The 26,495-nt window shown below is 40.0% G+C and overlaps 1 protein-coding gene across 4 annotated transcripts in view; it reads left to right on the top strand.

Annotated features, from left to right (window-relative positions):
• The window catches only part of CELF2 (CUGBP Elav-like family member 2), an 840,440-nt gene that overhangs the window by 194,186 nt on the left and 619,759 nt on the right, over positions 1-26,495 (top strand). For all 4 annotated transcript variants that reach the window (XM_071210072.1, XM_071210074.1, XM_071210070.1 and 1 more), the window contains exon 2: positions 2,745-2,783. The gene's annotated coding sequence lies outside the window, so the exon portion shown is untranslated. The remainder of the gene's footprint in view (positions 1-2,744; positions 2,784-26,495) is intronic.

Here is a 26,495-nt window from a genome sequence, read left to right as displayed (position 1 = left end):
AGGCACAATTCTGCCACCTTAGGGCCAAAGAGAAAGCTGAGTGTTTATGTTTTTCTGAGACCAATGTCAGAATCCAGTATTTATTGAAAATGCATATTCCTCAAGTCCCACCACAGACTACTGAATCAGAATCTCTGGAGTGGGACCTAGGAATAAGAGTTTTTCAACAAGTTCCCATAAGCACAATAGAATTTGAGAATCGCCATTCATCTGCCCATTAGCATAGCCATGTTTCTGCTGGGAAGCAGCCTAAGCTTAGTACTTTAAATGTCCCAAATATGGCTGATTCAGGCTTTGGGAGAATTACAACTGTTTTCTGCTAAGCAGTGGAACAAGTTGCCACAGGATCAATTTGATTGAGTTGTTCAGTTGGCCAGAACAAGCCACTAATCAATGAGAGTGGCCTGATTACTTAAGCCCATATGAACAATGGAATCAGAAGGAGCCAGGAAATGCAATTGCCAGGAATTGACCTGTGACAGTCGATCTGGGTGACTTTAAAAAGACAGTCACTTGAGAAGATGACCTCATTATGCTTCTGTCTTCAACAGGCTTCCCTCTGTCAGAGTAGACCACCAACACATGCCTATGGCAAAACTCTGCTTCTTTGACATACCTTAAGTACTCTATTCCATTCATCATTCATTATCAACCACTTTATAATCTTTTTCTCTTTTGTACTTACAGTTGTATTATTTTATAGGAGCTATCCCTGGATTACAATATCCTAGCAAAAATTGTCTCCAAACTGAGTTGATTTTTAGGTTTTTGAAAGATCAATAAACTACATTTAATACCTTAAGCGAACTCAAATGAATATATAAAATTATTTTACCTTTCTGTGACCATATTCCAATGTCTATAGGTAGAGGAAGTTACAGGTCACTCATATGATCATACATGGCTATACCTGGTGGTTGAGACTTTAAAGTCATTGGATGTAAACTATACAGATGGGGTTCATACTGCTACATTAAGTCAAACCAAGATTAATCACATGCTTCATTCCAAGATACACATACAAGCAATGGGACAGAATTTCCAAGACTCTAGCAAATAGCAAATAAAACAAATCAGAATCAATATCCCATCACATAACAATGAGAAATATGATTATGACCTTTTAAATTAAGCAAAAATAAAGAACTCTCAGGAGAGAGTTTTAATTTTTCCATTAAGCAAATTGTTGTATAACACCAAAATATTACTTTTTCTTAAAATGGTAGCTTTATTTGTCAAGACAATGGTTGGAGCTAAGGCAGAAATTGCACAGCTACAATTTGAATGTGTCTTAGTGACTGATTTCTTCTTGCAAAAGTAGGTAATAGCCGTTGAGGAATAAGACTAAGACAGAATGCAAATCTTTTTGTGTAGTTAAATGCTTCAGTAGCTGAACTAGACCCTGTGTGTGTGTGCATGTTTATCTTTCTCTATGGAGATTTTTCTGCTATTTTATAATAAGATATTGTGGATACAAAGGAGTATGTATGATATATATATATAGAGAGAGAGAACTTAACATACCCATTTAACCACCTCCAGATGAAAAACTATAACAGTGTCAGCCTCTTAGAAATCATAGGTCATCTTCCCCTACTCCCTGTTCTTATAATCACTGGTCTGATTTTTGTGATACGTATTAGGAAATTATGCATATAGAAAAAGCATGTATCTATAGGAATATATGTTTATGTGTATGTGTTTTTATTATATATATACGCATCATTTAAAATATAGTTTGGCTGTGCTTATTTTTGAACTTCATATAAACAATTCATATAATAATTACGTGTATATTTATACATTATCTTGTATTTTTTTATCCCTTATTAAGTTAATGTTCTAGATATTGTTATCAAATATTAAGGATTATCATCAAGTTTTATTAGAAGAGGAAAAGTAGCTTTGGTAAATAACTATAGTCGAGTGATGAAGTCCTCTAGAACTTCCTGCACAAACAGCCAGGACACCAAACAGTAGGCAGGATTTGGCCCACAGGCTGCAGTTTGCCAACTAGGTCAGTGGGCTCAGGGGCTCTAGAATTGTGTTCAAGTTTTCCATTTTTTAATAGGCTATTCCTCGCTGCTCCTAATTCATCAACCCTACATCACTGACAGCCATTAAAATAAATTGGGGCTCATCTAAAATTTTCTGGATCCAGTTGGAATGCTTGGTCACTAAATAATAATGTTACATGCAGCAAGTGGATTTCAAAAAAAATTTGCCCAGAACAGCTGGCTAATATCACAGCTTCCTCCACCTACATGAAACAGACCAAGCAGATTCCCATAATCATTCCGACTGAAGTCCCTAGGTAGAATTTCCTGCCCAGATGAGGAGCACTAATTGTCTCCCTTTCCCCATCGCAGTTCCATCTAAATGGATGAAATAAAAGGCAACCATCAAGGTCAAAATCTCCAAGGGAGTATAGACAAACCCTGGTCAAATCTTATCAGCATGGATGCGGTAGAAATCAGAAATTAACTGATGCAGCAATATCAATTTACTCTAATGAGGACAGAGCAAGTCCCCCACAACTAAAGCATTCACTTTAGGTCACCCACACAAGGAGGAATTAGCAGGAGCAAATAACACAAAATTAGTCTCACTTGCTTAGTTCTAATACATTGCTTTCACTCCAAGTTTTTCTTAAGGAAAAAAAATTTTAAGTATATGTTAGCATGAAATATCTTTCTAAAATAGAAGGACTGTGCTTTGACACTTCTATTTCTATTCATATTCAGGTCTACAGAACCAGAGAAAGGAGGACTCCAGCCCATCAGGTAAGAGCTTGCCTCTTCTGAAGACTTAAGATCAACTGCTTAAAGAGTACCTGCTAAAGCCATGGTGGTCTACTCGGATGGTTTCGAGTTCCTGACTTTCTGCTTTTTAATCTTTCTGAGACATCAACGTGGTCTGTTGTTTCTCATTAGGTTTTTCTCTTCTGGATTTTGGTTCCTGATGAGTCTGGTCCATTGTCTCTTTGGGTCAACTGGCATGGGAGCCCCTCTGTTGTTTGAGGTGGCTTTCCTCTATGACTTTGCTTTTGCATTCTCATGGCATTATTGCTTTTGGAATATTGCAAGGAGTTTTGCTTTGATTCCCCAAGATGCTGGCTTCTTCTAAAACATATTATGAATAAGGTTATTGGAGAAATATTCAGGGAATTGGGCCTATGGATATGCTTTTGGGGATGGGAGCAGTTGTCTGTCACTCCCGAACGGACAAATAGGCCACCATGCCCAAACACTTCATTCCACATCCCACACAGTTCGGAAAGACCACGTGGGAAGAAACAAAACTTATTTTCTCTTTTCTGTGTTAGCGAACATCCAAGTAACAACATCCAAATCTAAAGGAATAACAATTCTCTCTCTTAAATAATTTGACCAAGAATACTCTGGCATTTCTATAACAGTCGTGGTAGAGATTTATGTGCCGCCTGGTTTTCAAGGCAGCCCAAAGGTACACAACTATTAACCAACCATTTCTCAAGCCATCCTCACCAAAAACTTATTCAATACCCATCTCTTTTTCCTCTTTGCCTTAGGTTTTTAAATGTCACTGCAATTGAATGTCGAGGGCCACCAGCTCTGCAGCCTTGTTACTGATAAATGATTCCTATTAATAGCAATTTCATTCATTAGGGCTTTATAATTCGTTTCAGTTTCGTTGGTTTTCATGCTTGTGCTTTTCATTTTTTTCAACACATTCCATTTTTCTGTTTCTTTTCAATGTTTTAATCCAATTACCAGCCCTGTAAACAAGCATTTGCCACATTTCCAGTAGGTGCGCTGAACTGTGAGGGGAAGTGATTTCTGATTACAGTCAAGCTAATTTTCAAGGGACAAGAGGAACAACATGCAGTGAACTGAATAAAAGAATAATGGAAAATATCTTGTTAGGTGACATATGGCACAGATTTAGAGTGCAGGTGGGAAAGGTAAAAGTTACTTAACCCTAAACTACGTAGGCATCGCAAGGAGAGCAGATGCGATCTGGGTCATAAAATATCTGCTTGGCTATGAGAGGGAGACTGTTTTACACATTCGCTTGCTCGTGACTGTACATTAATATTAGAATTAGCCTGTATAATTGAGAGGGTGAGAAAAATCAATTTAGAGCCCGTAGGGTCCTAGAGTTCTGCCAAGAAGGCCAAAGTCAAAAGTGTAGATGGATTAAGTAAGGGTGTTGCCAGGATCCCCAGCTTTTTAATTTCTTACCTTCTCCCTTTGCGTTCCCCTCCTTTAACTCCACCACTTTTAGAACTTCTATTTTCACAGCCTCCTTCTCCCACACGTACACCCAAATCTCACGTATTTCCTGCACCTGGAGGTATGATCAATAACATCGTGGGAGTTAGGTCACAGCACTCGTCTGTCACCTGGGAGGCATGCCTTAGGATACAGGGGTGGAGAGCTGATGATGGGGGATAGGGATTTTTAAAATATGAGCCAACAGAGAGACAAATATTACAGGGAATATTAAGACCCTTGCAGAGCCCCTTAAATCATATCTAAAGGGGAATTGCTCCTCCATCAATGTGAAGGCTGACTGTGATGATAACACTGGAGGCAAAGTCCAAACAAAGTGAGTTTGGAAACTAGATGCTGTTGTTTTCTGGCCCCCCGTTCTGACCTTGCATGTGAGTGATGGGGTGAGGGGTGGATGGAAAGCCCTTTCCACTGGCAAAGGGGTCAGTAAAACAAAGTTTCTCAAATCCAACCACATGAGTTTTGTCAAATTAGGGCCACCTTCCATCACAAGAATAGAAAGTCTGTTTTGAAACTCCTAAACCTGAGAAACAAGGTTCATAGGCTATAAAGTCTTTAAGAAAACCATCAGACACATATTCACAGCACTAGAAGCTATTTCTCTGGGCCTTTAGTCACTGGGAATTGAGATTTCCCATATAACAATGGATTATCTGTGGACACAGCTAAGCCAACAAAGACAGAAGGCTGAACACAAATGACCACCGGAGACCAAACCATTGATTTCTCCAGAGTAAAAAAGAGTCTTGAAGGGTCATCAGGGCAAGTTAAATACAGTGATTGGAAAGTTGGTATTCTTAGCTTGCTCCGTGCAAACTGTGGTTTTGATGAGCCTCTAAGAATGGAGAATCCAGAGAATCAGCTCAGATTTCAGCCCAGCCGTCCATTCTCAGAGGCCAGAGGAAATTGAATCTAACAACTATCTTCTAATACGGTTTTATGAGGCATAATCAGACTCTCCTTATTAATCCAGTTTTACTCATTTCTTTCACTTCTCTTAGGCAAATATTAAATCATAAAACTTTGCATGGTATTTAAGAGACATTTTGCTGCCAAATGATGAATAAAATGTGTGATTTAAACACTGAAACCCAAAGTTTGATGCCACTTTATCATTTCATTTCATTACATACTGTAAAATACAGAGCTGTAACTTACAACATTGACAATCACCTGCAGTATATTCTATAGATTCACTTCTAATACCAACAGAGTGATTTTAGAAGGAGTATAAAGTCAATATACAGCTAATGCATAGAGGCTTTTGACTTTTGCTTCAAGTATTTTATATGGCATCTCAGGGGCCAAGGCCTGAAAGACAGACGGTCATATGAATTCAGACTTAATACAGAGTCAACTCTATAGCCCAGCTGCCTCTTGATTTAAAAAAAACAATGCTATTCTTGATATGGTGTGAAACAGTTTGTCTCCTAAGTAGAGCAAGGACACCTTTATGAGCTAGCTAAAAAGAAGAAACACAAATAAAACTACTAGAAAATGAAAACTGACATTTGGAACCCGAAAAATCTAGTTTGGTTTTCCACATTAGTCTATTTCACTGAATAATTACTTAGCTCTTCCCTTAAAAAACATTCAGAGGAAAAAGGCCAGTTCATATGGCGAGGGTGGGTTTAGGGGTAAAGCACCTCCTTAGTTTTTTTTCACCCACAGCTATTGCAACAGTCTACAGAAACCAGGATCCTGCTGCATGATAAGGCAGGGAATTCTATGTACAATTCTCCTGTCAACATGGAGGGAATATTGTGAGAAGATGGGTTTCATTGTTGGCAAAGAGTGTTAGATTCTTCCGGTTTGTTGGGAAGATTGGGAAGAGTGTTCTACTTTGCAGATTAGCTGGTATAGTGTCTGCAGTTATCGTAGGGGAAGTCTAAATCAGGTGGCTTCCATAGGAAACAAAATTGCTGAGAAACCTTAATTTTCTTTGTGTGTGCGTGTGAGTGTGTGTTTTCACAGCCTCTTGTTAACTCACCCCTTCTCCAGTCAAGCAGGGCAAATGGCCCACCACTCAGGCATGGCTGGGTTCATGGTCTTCCTGAGATGTGTCTCCTCCTCAGAGTGGGAATCCAGATCCTGAGAGTGACAGGCACCGACCACCAAGTTCTGATAACTAACACGACCACGTCTTTGATATCTTCCTGTACTGGGGATCAGGCTGCCCTTCTTTCACAGTCTTGACTAACCCCTCACTGGTGGCTGACCTACCTAAATTCTTGAACTCCTGAGCATTCTGGACTTGCAGCAAGCATAGGCTCCTTATCCCTTGTTTTGAGAAGATGTGACACCACTTATCTGTTGTGGGTCTGCCTTCCTTAGCCTGATTTATGCCCGATGTCTGCTTCTCCTTTCCTCTGCTCAGCCCAAGAAAACACACTCCACATCGACTCCATTTCAGTATTTCACAGAAGAGTCTCTTGTGGAAAGACTACACAAATTGGCAGAGTTAATGGATACCCAGAGCATGTGCTTTTAAGGACTGCCAGAGAAATGCTTAAGGTTGATTTGCCTCTCCTTCAGGTTTGCTACTCAAATTAGCAGGGCTTACTTGCGAGATGAATTTGCTCTTTAAAAATTTATTTCCTGTGCATTTTCTCATCCTCTAAAGGGGAACCTGGGATCTCATAAAACTGAATTAAAATTATCAAATACTATTGAACCAACCTAATGAAAATTTTAACCAAAAGTCATTGTAAATTAAGTATGTTATATTGAGAACACTGGCCTTTGCAAAGTAGATATTGTTCTTATGTAAACTCATGAATGGAGACTTTCTTGAATAATAGCATCTTCTTAATACTTCTTAATAGCATCTGAGAGTCATTGGCTGGGTAAATATCTCCTTGGGGCACTCACTGAGATTCCTGAATTTAAATGTTCCACAGAACTTCATATTTGTCACCTTTACTAACACGTTTTCCGTTATGAAATCATTATTAATACAAAAAAGTTAAATTTTGTATCTAATCTCTGGAATTAATGTCATTTAAAAGACCTCAAGGGGTCAAAAGTTTTCTTGCTGGAATACAACATTTACATAATTTCGATTGCCACAACATTTAGACTCCACAATCCACTGTCAATTTGCTACCTGAATTGAGAGAAAGAAAAATAGTCAGAGCGGTCAGAATGTCTGGGAATTTCTGTTAAGGGGAACAACACTCTTAAGGAACCTAGAGAGCAATCTCTTTTGTCCTATTTTGACTTGTAATTCAAACATACCTTTACCATTGCCCCCTGGAGCTACAAATGCCTGGCAAGGGCTACCGCTGCAGCATTTATCATAATCATGACCAAGTTTACCAAAATGGTTAAATAGTTCCTTGGGTTGGGGGAGTCCTTGTTGTTATGGTCACTCTGGAGTTTTTATATTTGGATCAAGGATTTCCCCTGCATTCCTTTCATTTCGGTATTCAGCAGGTAGAATAAATAGTGGCTTATCAAGACAAGAACTGTAGGTCCTGTAGCTTCAGCTTGGCTTATCAATATACCCCACTCTGCAAAACCCCGTAAGGTAGAAGGTGAAATGTTATTTATAAGCAGATCTGGACTGCTGGCTTGGTTTGCTGGAGCTATTATAACAAATACCCACACAATGGGGTGGCCTAAACGAGGATCTATTGGCTCATGGCTATGGAAGCTAGAACTCTAAAATCACAATGTTGGCAAGGCCAGGATTCCTCCAGGAGTCCACCGCGTTCAGGTGATGGCAGTGCATTGTCACATGGTGATCTCTCTTTCTTCTCCACGTTCGTTTGCTCCTTCTGGCTTCTTGCTTTTCCTGATGTCGGAACTTCTGATTTCCGGCTGCTGGCCTCTAACTGCATCCAAATGTCCTCATTTTTTCATGTGGTTTAAGTTCCACCCACCCCGTTCCAATCCAGTTCAGCCACACCTAAATAGGACATTTAAAGAGCCTACTCACAAGTGAGTCCACCCATACCTTAACCATACTAACATCTACAAAGTTCTTATTACCAAAGGGCTTCACACACGTAGGAATGCAGATCAAGGCTTGAGCCTGTCTTTATGGGGGGCATGCTTCAATCCCCAGAAAAGCTGCTTTGCCACATACGGAGTGTGAATCAATGCCATGAGATTTTCAAGATGCTGTTCAGATCCCATCCAGGCTCCTCCTGGGTTGTCATTAATTCTACTCCCAAATTTACAGGTCCTTTTAGGCTTCTTGAGCTAAGCCAATAGGATCTTCACCTGTGCATTCAGGACAGGGAAAATCCTGGGCACAACTCAAAGGACTTTAATGTATTGCTTCTGGATCACTTAGTGCTCATAGCACCACTAAAGGCTACAGTATTTAGCTTACCTAAGCATTAACTCAACACCTTAAGATGAATTTATGGTGATATAATCAGTTGTATGAGAATGAATGGTAGCCTTTATGGTCCATTTCCCATTGCTTTTGCAATATATCAGGTTAAATCCTATTTAACAAAAACCATACCATGAAAAACTAACACTCATATTTGAATATACGCCACACTACTGTGAAATGTTCTTTTAACACATAGGCTAAAGAGGTTAAAAGTTACTCGAGGGTGGGTTTGTGCCAATGAATTTGCTCCTAAGCAAACAAATACCCAAGAAGGTATGCAAATCACCATGGCACAAAACATATTTGCCAAAGGTCCTGAATGAGCAAATAACTGGATATGTTCACCAACCTCTACAAAGAAAGCTCCATATTCAGCCAAAGATTTAGGCAGAGGTGAAAGTTGGTTCCACATTCTGCTACAGATTCATTGAAATACATAGAGTGTTCTACAAAATTCTCTATATAACATCTCTCTACTGAATTGCATCAGGAAATCAAATATGAAATCCATGGTAAAAATCCCCCACCTATATTCATTCAATAAGTATGGGTTGAAGACATTCCACACAGCAGACCGAGCTGCCTGCAGGCAACACAGTGGTCATAGTCAGATAGACGAGCTTGAGGAAGAGCTTTCAACAGTAGCTGGCTCTGAGGAACATGAGGTGCAGAAAATGTGCAGAGTTATGAGGTGTGAAGCCCCCAGTCAACACGCTGGTTTCTCTTTGTGTCATTTGTCCAAATTCTCAACTCTCTCTTCTTCATTACCTTCCAAGGCCACAGGAATTTCTGCCATGCCAGGAGATTCTCTGACCTCACAGTAGAAGGTCCTAGAGCTTTGCAACATTCGCTCTTTTAACTGGTCCTTTACAATGCCTGAATTGCAGGTACCCAGCTAGGGCGTGGTGTGCTCAGACTGAAATCCCCTTACGTTCAAGACTTGGGTCATACAAAATAGATGTTTCTAGTCTATCAACTATGTGGGATTAAAATGATCTATGCTTCTGCTTTAGTAAGAATCATTCATATCTGTACTACAGCAGTACACGACATGTGAAATATATATATATTATAATTACTAACTTGCCAAAATAAAACTAGTAAACTGAGTCCATAAACGCAACTTGCTCCCAGTACACACTGCCCCCTCCTCCCCAGTAAATCCTAGTCGGCAACAATGCAGATTGCCAGGATATCAAATCCCAGTTCAACCTTCTCCATGCTGTGAGCAGCAGGAGAACTTACTTATGTTTTAGTATTTCTATTTTCTGTACAGTAAAATGGTGATTCACAATGAGGCCTTCTCAGAGTGTGGCTTTCTGGATTAGATAAGAAAAGACATTTAAGATATCTGGCACCTGTTGTTTGCATGGCCTCCCACTTCAGAGCCAAGCAAAGGAAGTTGCGACCAATGGGCAAAAAGCATCAGCTCAGAGTTTGGGGGAAAGTTGAGTTAGTAGAAAGTGCGTGTGTCAATAAATAACATGTGGGCATACCACCAACGAGGTCTGCTAATTACCAGTATGGAGGTGGTTCTTTGCAGGATATTTCCAACAGGGCAGTGGTGTGGAGAATTGGTGATAACAATGCAGCAAAGCAGCTCTTGAATGGCCAGATGTCCATGGTAAATAAGGAGAACCCTGGACAACCCATCTCCTTAAGACCACAGGTGCCCCATGAGAACTGGGAGCTCTGTAGGCATCAAAGAGAGTTAATGTAGTAGTATCGGGCCCTGGACTGATCCCAAGCATTTCTTCTCATAACTCCTAGAAACTCATCTAATAGGGGAGGAAACCTCTGGCGGTTTTATTCCCTTTCACAGAAAAATGGCTACAGAAGATCTTAAGCCAATAGTACTGATCACTAGTGCCCGTAAAATAGTTCCAGAAACCAGATTACTCCTGGGTTATTCTTTGTTTTATTTTTTAGAGTTATTTATTTATTTATACACACACACACACACCCTGCCCCACCCCAGTTGTCTGTTCTCTGTGTCTATTTGCTGCGTCGTCTTCTTTGTCCGCTTCTGTTGTTGTCAGCGGCATAGGAATCTGTGTCTCTTTTTGTTGCATCATCTTGTTGTGTCAGCTGTCCGTGTGTGGCACCATTCCTGGCAGGCTGCACTTTCACGCTGGGCGGCTTTCCTTATGGGGTGCACTCCTTGCGCGTGGGGCTCCCCTACACGGGGGACACCCCTGTGTGGCACGGCTCTCCTTGCGCGTATCAGCACTGCACATGGGCCAGCTCCACACAGGTCAAGGAGGCCCGGGGTTTGAACCGCGGACCTCTCATGTGGTAGACTGACGCCCTAACCACTGGGCCAAGTCCGCTTCCTGGCTACTCCTGGTTTGATGCAAGTTTCCTGACTTCTCTACCCCTTGATTCCTTTGTCAGTGAAATGTAAATAATAATATCTGCATCTCACAGGCTGTGGGGAGAACTAAATAAGAAAGCTAAAACATTAAAAAGTGTTTAGCAAAGTACTTGATGCAAAGCAGGTAATTTTCCTTTCTTTTGTCTATCTATTTTTCTCTACTTTAAAAGGGGGAAACCCTACATTTTCTCCAAGTGACATGCCCGTTCCTTTTCTTTTCTTTTTTTTTAAAGATTTTTAAAAAAAATTTCTCCCCTTCCCACCCCCACCCCACCCCTCAGTTGTCTGCTCTCTGTGTCCATTCTCTGTGTGTTCTTCTGTGACCGCTTCTATCCTTGTCAGCGGCACCAGGAAACTGTGTTTCTTTTTGTTGTGTCATCTTGCTGTGTCAGCTCTCCATGTGTGCGGCACCATTCTTGAGCAGGCTGCACTTTCTTTCACGCTGGGCGGCTCTCCTTATGGGGCGCACTCCTTGCACATGGGGCTCCCCTACACAGGGGACACCTCTGCATGGCACGGCACTCCTTGCACACATTAGCACTGCACATGGGCCAGCTCCACACGGGTCAAGGAGGCCTGGAGTTTGAACTGTGGACCTCCCATGTGGTAGGCAGACACCCTATCCATTGGACCAAGTCCACTTCCCCCATTCATTTTCAAGGTAACCCATGCAAACCATGTAACAACCTTTTCTGCAGAAACTGCCAGTCTGGGCTTTCAATGGATAACTTATTTGGGACTCACTTATTTGGGACTCAACTACTTCCTGGCTGCCTTCTGCTTTACTCTTTCTCACTTTATGAAAAAAATCTGTGATGAAAGACTCCTTGGAGCAGTCACCAATTTAGTATCATAAGAAAACCACAAAAATCAGTGCAAAAATCTAAGTGCTATCTTCACACACACTAACACCAAAGGAAGGACTGGGCAAGAGTCAGTCTTTCCAATGACACCCCCGTGCAGTTACCACCATCTTAATTTCACACTTAATTATAAAATAAAGTAATGAATTCTGTCTTTGCAAATAGCCTGCATTGTGACTTTTGGTAAATAATTGAGTGCATGTGTATGTGTGTGTGTGTATAAATTCCCTCACAATAAAATGCTTTACTTCCCTCACATTGATTTTTTGATAAGCATATATGATAGTAGATGTAAAAGATTCTTTGAAAAAGTAAATAGTAAATATTATCCATGCTTACACACACACAGGTATGTATCAAACTTATCAAAGAAAAGAATTATGTTTTTGAAGAATATCCATTTATGTTACTTTCTTTCTAAACTTAAATTGAAGATCGTGATCTAATTATACAAACAGGCTAAGAAAATTTCTGCGAAACTTTAGGGTTTCAAAATAATTTATCAGTTCCATAGGAAAACTCATCAATAGCATAGCTACTTCTTTGTGCATCTCCTGTGCTGGGACAGATGCTGGAGAAGGGATATACAGATGGTGAGCAGTTCATATGCAGCCCAAGTCTGCATGTAAATGGTTACTCAGATACTTAGTAAATAAGGACACTTATAAATGCACAATTGCAAATTGTATATGTGCTGTAAAGGAGAAGAATAGAGCAAATAAACTTGAGACTGGATCTCAACAGGCAAGTACACTCCGAGGAAGTGACCTTTGATCAAATATCTGAAGGGCGATTTGCAGTTTTCTGGATAGATGGTGGGGGAAGGAGTGGAGGAATAGGGGAAGTAAGAGCTGACAAGGTGCCTTCCAGGTAGAAGGAAGGAAATACCATGTTCCCTGGTTTAGAGAAGGTGGTCAACAGATGCAGAATGGTTTCCATACTTGAGGAACCGAAGGAAAGCCTAAAAGGGCAGGTATGAGAAACAGGAAGGGGCGAGGTTGCCAGATAAAGTGGAAGAGACCAATCCATTCTTCACAAGAGATCATGACGGGGCCTTCCTGACCACATGAAGGACTCTGGCTTTATTTCAAGAGCCATGATAAATCACTGGCTTTTAAATTGCAGTGAACAGATGTATGTATTGAGAAAGATCACTCTGGCCATCACGCGGGTGACCTGTCATAAAAAATAAATAGGTCGACATCTTCAAGATACTTCCCAGAATTCATACCCTTAACTGTATCCTAGTACAGACTGGTTTCATATATGCACAAAAGATAGGGGCCTAGATACTTATATGTTGTCATTCCAATAATTCAAGGAAAAACCAGAATCTCCACCCTGAGCTGAACACATTGTCTCCACTAGAAAACTGAATGACTACTTTGATATAAGGCCTTGTCGTCATTAAAATCCTAAAACACTCAGTTTTCGTTTCCCAGCTGCTCAAACAGCTTGACATGTTACTTGACAATGACATGATACTTGACAATGGGTCGGCTCACGATTTTGCAGCTGGCAGAAGTCCAAAATCAAGGCAATGTGATACTTTTTCCCTAAAGACCCTGGCATCCTGGGGCTGGCTGCCGATGGACATGTGGCTCCTCGGCTTTTCCATCACATGCCAATGTACCCAGCAGCGTCTTCTTTCTCTTCTGGGTTTTGTTGACATCAAGCTTCTGGCTGCTCCCCGTGGCTTCTCTCCTCGTGGGCCTCCCCTAGGAGGGCTGCAGCTATAGGATTAGGACCCATCTTGATTCAGCTGGGCCACACCTTCACTGGAGAAACCTCACCCATGGGTTCACACCCACAAGACTAGATTAGGAACATGTTTTTCTGGGGTGTCCAACTCTAAGCCACCACATGTTCTCAAAAGTACCATAGGAACTGCATCTGTCTATTAGATCTCAGAGTGGATAAATCACCGGACCCTTCGGACCCTTGGTGGAAAGGAATTTTGTTTAGGAAGAGACAATGAGAGACTAAAAACAGGAAGGTTGATAAAGTGAAATGAGTAACATTATGGAGATAGGAAAAGAAGCATGATGGGGAGGCTCAACAACCAATTTCACAGATTTCCCACATTATTCTTATCACTACTTTGTATAAGAAATATTTATATGATGCCCCCAAATGGCTTCATTATTCCTTCTCAACTCAAAGTACCCAATCTTCATCTGCCCTTTTCTCCTACTGTAATATATAACAATTTTTATAAAACCTAAACTTAGATTTACAGATGCATGAATGTATAAGAGCTCCTGAAGACTTAAAGTAGTATTTGCATTTTTACTGGAATAAAGACATCAAGCTCCAACCAGACACCATCCAGACAAGCTGGTGTGAGTGTGTGGGGTGGGAAGGCATCTTCTCTGTGCCCTCTGCCTAAGTGTGAGGTGAATGCTTCTTACCAAACTCTCCAAAAGAATTAAACAGGCAAAACCCCAATGCAGGAAAAGATGCAAATATTCCCAGGAACTGGGACAAGTATGAGCCTCAGCTCCAAATGTCAATTACTGTAAGTCTCCAGAGCCTGGCTAAAAATAGATGTGCAGGTTTTTTTGTTCACGTGTCAGAGAGGGTCATCCCATCAAATTAGATTCCCATCACCCTTTTTTCACCCAATAGCTGAGTTGTCAACCATTTGCAACTGTAAATCTTGGTGATCACTCTGTTACCAGGTCCAAATTAGCATGCACCCTTTCAATTATATCCAAACACCAGGCTTTCTGGGTTTTCACAGTATGTGCACAAAATGGGGAGACACATAGACATAAAATGTGTAAACACCGCTAGACCCAAGCCTTATTATTATTATTATTCAAATAACCTCTGTGTGTTTGTGCAGAGGGAGAGAAAGGGTGGAGGTGGGGAACAGTTGCAAATTAGGTGAACCGGAGGTAGGGTGAGGTGTGGATGAAAAGGGCCACAAGTGATTTTCCATTTCTGCTGCCACCTCACTTAGGGACCTTTACAAAATCCCTGGAGCTGCAGTATTCCTCTTCCCAATACTTAGGTGACTCCCTAGCTCCCCACCTTTGCCCAAAAAATGCTGTACAAATGATTTAGATTTAGTCAGAATGACTCACGAAGTTCTCCTGCTAAAAGTGCTTAAATCTGCAGTCGACTTCAAATTAAACTTGGTAATTGAAGGAGCTGCAATACAGATATTCCCAAATAACAGACAACCTAAGAGTCATTTTGACTAGATTCTGGTATGCAGTGTTTGATTTTTGAGGGGAATAGTAGATTTGTTTCCCTAATTTGTTCTAGCGTAAGTCAGTATTGAACTTGTGTTCTATTCTGTGAGCCCTGACTGGCTTGAAGCAAGAGAATGTATAACAGTATGGAGAGCTCCCAAATATAAATTTTGCCACCAAAAATAAAAGGGGAGAGGGGAACAGCCACAAAACAAATGGTTTACAAATTCCCAATAAATCTGATTTGACTTTAGAGAGGAATGGTGAAATGGTATGCTTGACTTTTTACTTCTTGCCAGAAAGTTCCTTTCACTTGACTGCTCCTTTGATCTCTCTCACCCACGAACCTTGGAAAAATTTTTTTAAGGATTTATTTTATTTATTTCTCTTCCCTTCCCCCCTCCCCCCCACCCCAATTATCTGTTCTCTGTGGCCATTTGCTGCGTGATCTTCTTTTTGTCTGCTTCTGTTGTTGTCAGCAGCACAGGAATCTGTGTTTCTTTTTGTTGTGTCATCTTGCTGCGTCAACTCTCCATGTGTGCAGCGCCATTCCTGGGCAGGCTGCACTTTCTTTCATGCTGGGTGGCTCTCCTTACGGGGTGCACTCCTTGCGTGTGGGGCTCCCCTATGCAGGGGACACCCCTGCATGACAGGGCACTCCTTGGGTGCATCAGCACTGCGCATGGGCCAGCTCCACACAGGTCAAGGAGGCTGGGGGTTTGAACTGCAGACTTCCCATGTGGTAGACGGATATCCACTGGGCCAAGTTCGCTTCCCGAACCTTGGAAATTTAACCTTGTTGAAGAACTCTCCAACCCATATGAATCCTATAGTAGGCTCAATGTTATTGCATCTCTACAGTAGTTCTTTTCACAAATAAGTGAGCTTTATAAGATGTGCTCTTCCTTCTAAAAACTCTTCCAGATCAACTTATGGTGACAAGCACTTTTTTATTAAACCTCTCTTTAAACATAAGCAACTTTATTGTTCTGGCCCTTTCCTGATCTAAGGTTTCTCCCTCAAAATAGGCACAAAATTAAAGATGCTATAAAATGTACTCCATTTAAAACCATTTGGGGGAAGCAGATGTGGCTCAAGCAATTGCACTCCCACCTACCACATGGGAGCACCCAGGTTCAGTTCCCAGTGCCTTTTGGAGAAGACAAGCAAGACAGCAAGCTGGCACAACAGAAAGGCATGGTGAACTGACGCAATAAGATGGTACAACAGAGACACACAAAGGAAAGACAACGAGAGACACAACAAGCCAGGGAGCTGAGGTTGCTCAAGCGATTGAGGGCCTCTCTCCCACATGGGAGGTCCCAGGTTTGCTTCCCTGTGCCTCCTAAAGAGAAAACAAGCAGACACAGAGAACACACAACAAATGGACACAGCAAGCGCAAACAATGGGTGTGCGTCAGGGGGGGATAAATAAATAAAATAAATATTTAAAAACATTAAAAAAACAAAACCATGTGTGGTATCTACCCCAGAGGGCCAGCCTGTTCTTGATCACTGTCAGCCATGCTTCCATCTCCTGGCAAGGCCCAGCCCAATCTTCTCAGAACCTACAGGCATTGGAAATAAACCCAACAATGTTACAATGTTTATTACCATGCAATGAGAACTGTCTTAGACACTTGATATTCCTTAACTCATTTAGTCCCAACTCTATGGATAGGTGTTTTCACTATCCAACATTTTACAGATGAAGAAATCTCAGTAGGAGACGCTAAAGGGTTTCAATATAAGACACAGCTAGCCTGAGGGTCCAAAGCCAGGCAGGCTGATTCCAGGACTCATGCTTCTCCTCTCTGCCTCCACCTAATGGCTCACATCATGAAGCACCCCCCAGTGAGAGAGCCCTATTACCCTCCCTCAAGATCTAAATTTGCCCTGACTGGCTGATTTGGCTCTTTTAAGGGACCAGAACTTAATGCTCAAGTTTCCATGCAAAAACATACAGTGACTATCAATGATCTTCACATGGCTCTCACATCATCAATGAAGGCAAAATGTCTGGAGATAGGGCATGGTATGTTCAAATAGCTCCCCAGGTGTTTCTAATGTACAGCCAGCATTGAGAAGCATCCATCAACATTAATAGAAGGGCGAGGAGGAACGGACAATGTAACACGATGGCTAATAACATCTGTGGGCATTAGACTCTAGCTGGCAACCTTACCCCTGGGCCTGAGTCCCATTCAGCACATAAAATATGTAGTCCTTTTGTGGACAAGGGGGAATTGCATGTAATGAAGCCAGATGTCCTTGTGTCTTGAAGGGAAACTATAAAATCCTAATCAATACCCCAGTGCGGTAGACCAGAAGGCTGGGTGAGAGAATGGAGATGAGAGGTCTTTTGCCCCTGTCTAGTTAGCAAGGAGAAAATGTTGTAATAATGCTAAATGACAAGGAGCATATGGATTAAAATATCCTTTTGCCTCTGTTCCTTACTTGGCATTTACAGCAGAACTTCCATCCTTCTCACTTCTGTACTCTGTAAGCCAGATAATTATCCAAAACCCCCTGCAGTCCTAATGCCACCTCTGAGTTAAGATTTAATGTCTGAGTCCTATAGTGAGGTTTCTGATAATCAAGATGCCATTATCTTTAAGGAACAAGTGAGAATACATTTACTGATGTACGGGAAAGTTTTATCATAGACTGTTAAGTCTGAACTACCACTGTCAAAACTAATGGATAAAGCATATTATGTGATTTATTTCCCTTGATTTTTTTTTTGTCTGTTTGCATACCCACTCATCTGCAAAATTTGGTGATTCACAATGGGGCTCTCAGTCATTAGTCTGAATTAGTGAGTTTCTACTGTATTTTAGAAATCAAATTGAAGTCCTCGGGAGGTTGAAATGCTCAAAATTATCTAAATGATTTTCATTATTGTAGCTCAGATTTTTATTAAACATGTTATTACTTTTCAGAAATAATGAACAATAATATAATAATTAATAATCAAAAGTACATCAAGGGGTACTTCATTTTAAGCTAGAAAATTAAAAGGTTGATGATCTGCCTCCATGGCATTGGAGTACAGTCTGTTTCTCTAGAAGACTCTTTTTCAGGGAAGTTGAGGCTCAGATAATTCACAGGCAGGAACACAGCTTTCTCCCTCATCTCTCTGTCTGTCCATACCTGTCCTCTTGTCATGTATTTTGAGTCCAAGTATATGCTTCTAACCATAAAAGTAGGACTTTTAATTATGTTCATAGAATTTAATGGCGAGAGTCCCAGCATTCCAGTTAAAATGCACCCCAGACCAACCAAGCAGAATATGAAGAACTTTCCCCTCCTAACTACCCAACCCCACCTCTCTTCTAAACTTTTCCACAATTAAACACAGAATCACAAAATAAATTTGTGAAGGCCTCAAAAAGGAGTGAGTGTCATTTCCTCCTATCCCTCAGTATCCCTGAACCCTTTAAAGCATTGAAGTCTTCCTCCTTCCATATGTGAAACTGGAAACACTCAGAGTTAGACTTATCCTTAGCGACCAGGCAACTCCCCCAGGCATTTGCATTTAAAACTTGTTGTTTCCTTTTGTTTAGTGAAAGGCTGTGTTTGCACTTCAAGATAGGGGCAGGTGCAGCTGTGGTGGTACAGAGTAAAGAGACTGCACCTGAAAATACACGCAAAAATCAAAAGTAGAGCCTAAAACTTGCGACTGACTTATTTAGCATTTAGAAATCAGAAAGGAGAATAATGATTTCAGACCCCAAACTTCCTGGATTTCCCCAGTGGCTCTGCTGCTGAACTTAAGATGAGCTCCAGATTCTTCAACATGTTATAAGATTGGGTGTTCATATGTCCCCGTTGACATATAATGGACAGATGACTTTATAAGGTAAGGATGACCATTCAGCTATTTGTCCTTTTGCCCGGGACAATTTTAAATTGTGCTACTGTGCAGGTATAACCATTGACTACACCATTTTTGCTCTGAAAATGCACACCATTTGGAGGGCTTCACAAATCTATTTGTGATTTTATGTTCTACTCCCCAGTAGCGCAGAATGTGACCTTTTTGGATATAAGATCATTGTAGATGGAATTAGACAAAATAAAATGTGATCATACTGGAGAAGGGAGGACCCTTAATCTAACATTACTAGTATCCTTAAAAAAAAGAGGTATTTTGGGCACAAACTGGGAGACAGAGGGGAGAAGGTATTGTGACAACTGAGGCAGAGAACGCCATGTATTAAGAGCAAGCCACTGCCAGAAGTCAGAACAGAGGCATAGAACAGTTTCTTCCCCATAGACTTGAGAGAAAGAATGGCTTTGCCAACACCTTGATTTTGGACTTCTAGCTTCTAGAAGTGGGAGAGAATAAACGTCTGTTATTTTAAGCTATCCAGTTTGTGGTATTTGGATGCTCTAGGCATTCAAGACATGCAGTTTATGATAGAATTCATAGGGCCTCACTTTGTAATATGGACAGCCAGACCCAGGTTTGCCAAAGACCCAGATGTGATTATCAGGCATTATGATGGTGGTGTTAGGGATGTTGATAGAGAGGAAAAGGAAGAAAAGGGAAAGCAGCCTGTGGGATTAGATAGGAAATCAAGAGTAATTTGCAATATTGGCACTGATAATAAATAAAAGAAAACTGACTAGAAACTTATATTAAAAACTCGGACTGGCTATGTAAATGTAACACACATTGCTTACCTTTTTTCTTCTTTGCCTATACAGCATAGACAAATCAGACTTATCCTTGTTGTCAATCTTGTCTTACTAGAATGGTATACCCAACACAGGCACTTTTCTCTTTTTCAATTATGTATTGAACTTGGTCAACTTCTCAAGCATTTATGATTGAAGAACCCTGGTGACTCTCTATGCTTACATTGAATTTTGCAAATCATTAGATGTTTTAACTAACTGAAATTGGCATGACCTGAATAAATTACTTCTGTAATAAAGCAGTAGCAGTTGACAAAACTTTTCTGTTACGACCTACATTTAATACATCTGAATTCACTGCAACCAAAACTAAACACATACCTTCCACATGAACAATTGTAGAGAGAACAAAAAAGAAAACTCTTTTCTCAACAGTACCCACCTTCAACTGGATTTTTAAGGAAATCTAACTAATCTAGAGCCAACCACATCACCAGGACAACAAAGAAATAGTCAACTCACTGTGACAAGATCCCCATACTAGACCCAGTGCATTTGGAACACCTTTTCCTCTCTCAGCTGCTATTGTCACATTAATAAAAGCCATAGACCTCAATTTGATATAGAAAGACAATACTTTCTTAAGAGATCAATACTTAGTATATTCTCAACCAAATGAATCAACTTTTGGTTATTCCTAACAAAGGGAAGAATGAGAGCACATGTATTGAAATCTTTGAGTAGTTCAAAATCCTTTCTTAAGAATATTACTGTTAAGCAGGAATAGATTCTACAGATGCTCAACTAGATCCCCTCAAGTTAAGTATTAAGAAACTAAGATCCAAAAAACTCAAGTGAATTGTCAAAGATCATAGAAGTACTTAGGAACAACATCAAGGGTAATACGTTCTCAGATAGCACAGGCCAGTGACCTCTATTTGCCTAGATTTTACAACTTTAAATATATATCTTTTATATAATAGTACTTAAAATATTTAAAGTACTTTAATTTTATAAAAACTTTAAGTACTATGGTTTCACCAGAAGTTTTGATAGATTTACAAGCCTTGCAAAGATATTATACTCTCTTTTTTCTACTGATTTGAAGGAGAGAAAATAAAGCAGATGGAAATACCAAAAGAAGTTCAGAAAGCAGTAATTTTACCAATGTGAGAGTAAATGAAACCTACAAGACTGGCCTACAACTCAGACTTTCATCTTCCAAGAACCTTCCCAAATTGAGCCAATTTTTCAATGTAACCTTACCTTGGGAGTCAATGCTAAAATCATGATCTCTCACCTTTGAGATTATAACTGACTTTCCTCCAATTTACCAATCTGGATTAAATACCAAATTTATTTGAAATGCTGGTTCTTTGTGTGTGAGCACTCTAATAAAAAAATATAAATAATTCCATTTTGGGGTGCTAATTATTTGATCTCCAAAAGGTATATGCCCTCAATCTCCAGACACATTTGTCAACTATCAGACATCTAATATCAGCAAGAGCCTTTGATTATGTCAGGGAAAGTAAAATGGATTTCTTTCTTTCATTTGGGGTAGAAAAGTTGGACAACCAAATGAAGCAGTCCGTTAGTGGACATTGAAGACATAATAGTTGTCTTCAAATACTAGAATGATGACAATATAATATATATTTCCTGTTAATCTAGATGACACAATTAGAAAAACTAGGTGAAGTACAGGGACACAGAGTTTTGGTTCAGGTAAAGAAAACAGTCCCTAACCATCAGAAGTGTTCAACAATAAAAATGGTCAGCAGCAAGAATTATTGGGTAATTTGGTTGTCACTGGTAAAGCAGAAGCAGACTAGATGATCATATCTAGCCAGGGAGGTATAGGTAAGATTCCTGCCTTGGGTGGTAAAGTTGAGTAAGTTGATCTCCTTTTCAATAATCTCCTTCTAATAGCAGGTGTTGGACAATTCGGACTTTATTAGCATACTTTAATAAGGTTTGGATTATTATTTCAAACCATCTATTAATAAGCATCTAAATTCATATATTGCTAGACTCTTTATAGAAGGAACTTCAAGGACATGCACTTAATCCTTAAGAATTTAAATACTTGCAGACAAAAAGGATATGATTTCACGTGCTGTGCTTTAGATATTAATATCTTCTGCATATATCATTAACACAAGCTGAAATGAAAATATTTCAGAGAAGAGTAAGACATCAACAGTTTTTAGTGATTGGCATCTTCATACAGATGAAGGCTTTCACAGGTTATTTTGGGGAGAAAAGCCAAGAAAACACTGAGTCTTTAAAGAGTCCAAGAGCCAAGCTAAAGGCATAAAAGAAGAAACACAAGTGCCTTTTTAAATAAAAGTTCCCTGTTGCTCAGTATTTCATAGCACTGATTCAGCCCACAACTGAGAAACACAGGATCATGTTTAGATATCTGATGGATATATGCTTTAAATAAATACGTAATAAAATCTCTGAGCTGGAAGACACTTTGGAATCCCACCTTCTTGCTTTACAGATGAAGAAAAGGAGACCTTAGAAAATGAATGATTTGCCCACAACTCATGAGGTTATCAAGGTGCTGAGGGATGTTGGAAGTTTCTAGGCAAGTTCATTAGTTTATGTAAGGGTTGGGATCTTGGGACCCAAAACAATGAACATTCAATGATCCTGAAGAAGCAAAAGCCAACAAAAGGCTTGGCACATATAAAATACCTCCACATTCAGACATAGCAAAAGTCACGCCAGTGAGGAAAACTAGCAGGAAAGAAGAAAAATAACAGCACTTTATAATAAGAAAAGTTAAGAAAGAAGAGGAAATCATGAAAGAAGTTTAGAGATTATTCGATTTTAGAGTGATTTCTCTTGTTTTCCTCTCTTTTTATTTACTCTATCTCATTATGAGATCTTGCCTCGAAGCCTGATGTAAATGGTATTATTGAACCAAGACTAAAGTCTATCTATATATGTGCTTGAAATAATATACTGAGAATGGTTGAAAATGATAGGTAAGTTAAGAAAAGATAACCTTGGTAGTATTGTCATTAATTTTCACCCATCCAAAAACCACACACACACACACTCACATGCATGCACCACACAGCACAAATACTCCTAAATATTTATCTTAAAAAAGCATTATTACTGTAAGCTCTATAAAGGCAAAAGATATTTCTGGCCTGTGGTATTTAGGCTGCCTGCCCTTGTAAGGTATTATATATGCAATATAGGCTTAATAAATACTCATATAGGAAAAGGATGATGATGATAACAACCTTTGCCAAATGCCAATTACAGGACATCCAGTCAAGTCTTCATGGGTCAATACATCAGCAGAAAGGAAGCAGCAAATGGAATTAAAATAATGTATCTGTTTGTTCATTGTTAATGGCTGCTATGAATTTGAATTAGGCCAGTAATTGCTTCCCTGATATGAGAGCAAAATGCCAAGGTAAAGACTGTAATTAACATTCACAAGGAATATAAGCCCAGAGCATGCGACTCCTTTGAAAAGAAATCTCCAGTTTCCTCTTTTCCTCTTCCAAACATCTCCTTAATTTCTTAACACTCTTACATCTCAAAGTCCTGTTTTTGTTCTTTTTGTCCCCCGCCACTGGTTTTAACTATTATTCCCAATTTTGAAGCTAATGAAAATACTATGTATAGAAAATGCTACTTCTTTTCCATGAAAAGTTAGAGAATAGAAGGAAATAACTGCCCAACCCACCAATCCTGGGAGTCTTAGTGAGAGAGCAGAGAGGCCAATGACATACTCAATTTTTAAAATAACACTGTCCAAACTGCTCTGAATCCAAAAGGGAAGTGAAGATGTTTCCTTTTTGTCATATCTGCTCATTGTTTTAACAAGGAAAGGACAAGAAAATGGCCCAACATCTTCTGTCCGAAAGAAGCCAACAACAGTCACTTCCCATAAAATTATAAGTCATGGTAATAAGAATAAATTTTAAAAATCAAGCACATTGGTTGGGATCAATTTGTGACCTCTTATTCTGATTTCTTTCACTGGATTGTTGGGTATGTGTTCGATTATCCTAGTTTTACCCTCCCATAGACTGTTCTAGAAGGAAGATCAGTCTCCCCAAGGAAGCTGCTGGCTTGGTCCCCGCTAAGAATGTTTGCTTTGTCCATTTCTTCCCTTGCGGCTCTCTGTTTGCACTGGATTCTACAACCCCAGGAAGGTATCTGACTGAGGATTCCATAATACAATCATGAAAACTCACAGGGTCAGACTACCACTTTGAAATGGATCAGTCTCATTGGCACTAAAAGAATGCTTTAACTAGCAAATGGAAAAAACAGTTCTCCTTAAGAGGTCATGGGACCCATGAATAGATATTTTAAACAGGATAAAAGGAAAAAATGCAGTTCTCAAAGTCAAATCTACAGGCAGGTAAAAGTTTTTGCAATCATAAAGAAGTAGATTTGAATGAAGAGACTCCATCGTCTAGGGATAATTAGTGTTTCAAAAATTTCCTTAGGCCAGGGTTTCATATCTCTAAGAAGAAATAATTATGGGAGAACAGGAAACAGCTTACTCAGTGAGCACTGCTTATTCAAGAAGCATATATTAAGCATATGTTCCACCTTTTATAAGCATAACTGAGTCCAGTAGAAGTATGTTTTTCATCTGATAAGATAATTAAGGAAAGAATTGTTGGTTGAAAAATCAATTGCAGTAGCAGCTCACTACCTGGTGAGCTTAAAATCTGATTTTTTTTTTCTCATTTTTATTCCTCTCTTGGAATGATTTTAAAATGTCAAATTTTTGTCTCAAGAGCAGTAGGGGTTTCATTTGCAATATCAGAGACATACAAAAACTTCACAAGAAATGCTAAAATACATTAATTCAATCACTAGAACCCTGGGCATTTTTGTAGACTTCTAATGTAATACCTTTCTTATTTTCTTTTTTTTTTCAAAAGTGAAATGGCATAAAACCAAGACACTGGTATTGGCTATGTAATGGTATAACAGAAAAATGAACTAACAAGATTGCACTCTCAACCCATTTTAAAATTAAAGCGGATGCCAAGAACTAACTACAGTGCTTAGACTGTTTTTTATAGTGAAGTTTCTGAACTGGGATGCAATTGTCGTTTGGGGACCAAATCATTCTTTGCATGGGGTGACCCTGTGTGTTGAGAGACGTTCACCAGCATCCTGGTTTCTACCCACTAAATGCGCCTTCCTCCACTCCGCGGTGTGACAACCAAAACTGCCTCTGTCTCCAGACGTTGTCAAATATCCCCCAGGGAGCAAAACCCCACTTAGTTAAGAACTACTGCTTTTCACGGATGCCCAAGAGACTGTGAACTGTGGTGAGCAAATTTTTATTTCAGCACATCAGAGGTGCTGTGAATTCAACCAAGAAATCACCCAGTCCAGGAACTACGATATTAGGGTATTTATCTTTTCAGTGGGTGACTCATGGGTTTCTTTTCTTAAGAAAGACATGAAAGGCATTGAGATCTAATGGCTTGGGTTGTCTTCTGAATCGTGTGTAGCATCAGTTGCCTGGAATCCAAGTCCATTCCTAAACCACTGGGCAAAGACAGCTCTGAGCAATTGCCCCAGTTTTCACACATGATGTTTAGTGATAATGACTAACCATGTGCACAATGAGAATAAAGAAAAAAATGAATATTTATTTTATCCCTCCTTCCCTACTGGGAGGATGGGAAATGGTTTAACATAGTCTTTTCAAAAAGGCTGAGGTAGTAGTGAGTTCAAGCACTCCTTACTTTCCAGGACCTTCATTTTCCTGTGTATAAAACAGTCTGGGGGCCCTTTTTTCCTCTTGACTTTCTTTATCTCAAAAGATTTTAGCATGTCTCTTCTGGTTGGTTTTATGAAGTTCCTTGGAAGTTGGTAGGCTATAAACACAAAGAACTGTAATTTATCAGAATGGAGAAAGCGCACTGCCTTTTATGGCAGGTCAGGTTAAACTGACAGTACAGATTGGCACCCAGATTAATCCAGCAGATAAGATGGGATCCTCATAAAAGAATTTTCCGAGTAGCCAGTGCTTACGCAACATTTCAGCATCATCTGGCACAATTGACTATGTTCTTCTCTGATCATGTGATTCTCCACGATCTTCATTTCCCTGGAATTTTCTACCCCAGACCATTATTTCTTGACCGTTTCACTGGCTCCTTTCTTCCATCACACCTACAAATACTGGAGGGCTGGCAGGGCTCTATCCTTGACCCCTATATCCTTCTACCTCTACGCCTGTGTGACCTCATCCAGTCTCATGGTTTCAAATCCCACCTATATGTGAATGATGTATCTCAACCACTGAGACCATGCCCCTGAGTCTTCATGCTACTTAACACCTTTATCTGAATGTCTAATGGGCATTCTGTACTTAACATAGCCACGGTTAAGTTGATTTCCCACATTCACTCCTATCCACTAGCCCTCTCACTCTCCAGTCCTCTCACAGATCTACATGTCAACGTTTCTTTGTCTCACATTCAAGTGAAGCTCTCCAAAATATATTCCAGATTCAACTACTGCTCACCTACCCCAAGGTTTCATCCTACTCTAAACCACTGGCATCCTTCCCCTGAATGCAAAGCCTTCTGACTGTTGCTTTAACCACCCTCACAGTTCTCTTTCTAAAGATTTAAGTCCTCTGCTTCCCGTTATTCCTGGGATGGATGCCCATCCTTACTGAGATCTACAAGGCCTATAAAAACCAGCCCTCAGGCCCCAGCATCCCTCCCCTCACCACAACACAATGTCACACTGACCTCATTTCTGTCACACAACACA

Source organism: Dasypus novemcinctus, chromosome 20, assembly GCF_030445035.2.
Source record: "Dasypus novemcinctus isolate mDasNov1 chromosome 20, mDasNov1.1.hap2, whole genome shotgun sequence".
Lineage (NCBI taxonomy): Eukaryota > Metazoa > Chordata > Mammalia > Cingulata > Dasypodidae > Dasypus > Dasypus novemcinctus.
This window is presented reverse-complemented; position numbering and strand designations above follow the sequence as displayed.